The following is a 2825-nucleotide window of genomic DNA, read 5'->3' on the forward strand; positions in this document are numbered from 1 at the left end:
GAAGATCAACATCGTCAAAACCGAAGGTGGGAGCAGAACTAACTTCGATTTCGCTGCCTACATCTTGGGAGTCTTTGGCAGATGGAGATGGAGGAGGCTTTGAGGGAGTTTGATCAACAGTCGCCTCTTGAGCCTTGCGGATGGTATCAACCATGTTATCCATCAGGGCATGGACCTTACAGAAAGTAGCTACTGCATTGGCATTGTTTATTGCATTTGCCCAATACTTAGCCATAGATTGAATTTCTTTTTGTTTCTGCTGAAGCTGCTTTGTTTGTCTTGCTTTTCTTGCTTGGAATGCCCTACGGAAAGCGGCATATTTCTTAACTTTGGCTTCATTGGATGGTTGATACTTACTCCACGAGTCATTCAGATCTATGTCGTTAATTCCTTAAAAGCGCATTGAGGTGTCCATCGGTTTCACGGATCCTTTTACATTTGTGCTCACCGTGCTTAAACCACCTTTTACAGATGTAAGCAGAGTAGGATTTCCTGAGCTTCCTTGGTCACCTTGACCAAAAGTCAAGTCTAGCCTCGGCTCAGTTCTGGCAAAGGCTGAAGAATCGCCTTGCGGTTGATATGGTGTTTGAAGTGTTTAGGTGACAGATAAAAGAATGGAGTGCAACTCCTCAGGGGAAAAGAAATGAAGAAGGGAAGCCCTCGAGACCTTAGGGTGGGATCCTGAGCCATCCTCTTGGGACTGACCTAGGGGGGAGTCTCCACATTATGGTGAATCAGACGCACTGCTTGTGCCTGAGTGGTATAGGATGGTTGTTTCGAATGGATGTGCGGCCATCCCAAGGACTACCGGAGCCTGTTGAGAGGCTGAGGTATCAGTTCGGTCACACATATGGCTACTGGGATCGGTTTTGCATTTCTTGTGGATTGCAATAGGTTGATCATCCTCATCATAGTCACTCCTGGAGAGACGTCTACTTGGTTCGACTATCGTTATCACTGGTGGAGTTTTTCTTTTCTTGGAGGGATTGGATGGCTTGGAAGCATCCTTTTAGGAGTTCCTTGTTTCTTGTTGTAGTGGGGGCCTTGATGAGCAGAGACTAGGTGCTTGCGTCTTTGGGATAATGAAATGTTGGAAATAGTTGTGGAAGATGGGAATGCGGTACTAGTGGGATCAATGACTGTGGATTGGGTTGGAAGAGGCGAGGTAGGAAGGTATGGGGCAATACCTTCCATAGCCTCAATGTGATCTGAGACATCAGCAGTCTCAAGACCGAGGGTAGAAAGAATGTGAGTGGGTAATCTTCTAATTGGTCCAAAAACAGTCTGATCAGATGAGGAATTGTACCTTTTAAGATCCTTGGTGATAAAGAAGTTGATGTCGTTGTCCGTGCTGATTCCTGCATCCGCATGGAGGTCGGAGATGTAGAGAGACCAAAACCTTGCAAAGGTGAGTTCGGTAGGTTTCTCTCGTGGGCTTTCTTTTGGAATGTACTGCAGAAAATCATCCCATAGGATCTGACCGTAGTTGACGTCATGACCTGTGAAGATGCACCATACGAGTTCTAGGAGCTTGAGTCCCATGTCATCTGTGCCTCCGGTTCTACCGGATAAACTGCGGATAATGAATTGACAAACGAATTGCCAGACCGCAGGCAATTGGTTTTTCTTGAATTCCCCAATTCCTTTGATTTTCTTCTGGTATCCCATTTGGTAGAGCACAGACAGTATATCCGCCATTGATGGAGTAAAGACCTTGATGGATCGATGAACAAGGAGGTTTATGGCAGTGAAAAATTTCTCCTTGGTCAAGATGACCAAAGAATCGTTGACTAGATTGAGATGCACTTCATGAAGATTCTGGAATGGTCGATAGACTAAAAAAGCACACTTGAAGAGGTTTGAGAGAGGAACAACGTTTGTGAACGAACCGAAGGGTCCAAACAGTGGGTGATTAGACAGGAACTTGATCATCAGTTTTGTGGGGGCATTGTAGAAAGAATGTTCTTCAAACACGGATCTAAAGTTGCTTGATGCAATCGTCAGTGTGAGATGTCTTGAGGCAGAGTCTGCACCAGTGGGGTTCACTGATCCAGATGCCTTGGAATGTTTCTTGGATACACCGGATTTCACCATTGTTGAGTTTTCGAAGAAGCTTTGAAGAAAGGAAAGTAGGATGCACGAGAAAGGTTTATGGTTTAGAAAGCGTAAACTTTTCTTTGGAAAGAAGAAATGGGTTTTATAGTGGCTTAAGGGAGCGGGAAACGTTTTTGCCCTAAGTGAATTTGGGTAAAACGTTTGGGTGTTTATTTTGAATTAAGAGCATTAATCTCAGCCACAGATTAAAAAAAGGATTAAATCTGAATTTCGGGATTTACCCAAAAAGGTTTGCATTTAATGAAAAAATAGATTTATGACCACGTCTGGAGAATGTGTGGTGAGGGTGTGATCAATCCATTGGGTAAAGGGAAGTTGTAAAGGATTTGATGTTTTAGGGTAATAGGAAGAGACAGATTAAAAGGATTTGATTTGGAAAATCTTTCTTTTTGTCATCATACCTAAAATAGGTCTGACACGAGGTTTATTCAAAAGAATGAGACAGATGCACAAAGAATGTTTTTCTTTAATGTTTTCTCTATTTAATGAAGGATCATTAAATAGCACACCATGTTTTTTTTTGTTTTTCAAAAGAATGTAACAGTCTGAAAATTAATTTACGTGACTGCGGATAGACACTTCATTGCGGATGGATCCTATGCCGTTGGATGGATGACTGCGGTAGATGAACTGAGATGAACACTTGAACAACTATTAGTAATAACAAACAATAAGGACCATTGAAGTATAATTATGATATATGGTTTCGG

Source organism: Lactuca serriola, chromosome 9 (assembly GCF_051521515.1).
Source record: "Lactuca serriola cultivar US96UC23 chromosome 9, Lser_US96UC23_V15, whole genome shotgun sequence".
In the NCBI taxonomy this organism is placed as follows: domain Eukaryota; kingdom Viridiplantae; phylum Streptophyta; class Magnoliopsida; order Asterales; family Asteraceae; genus Lactuca; species Lactuca serriola.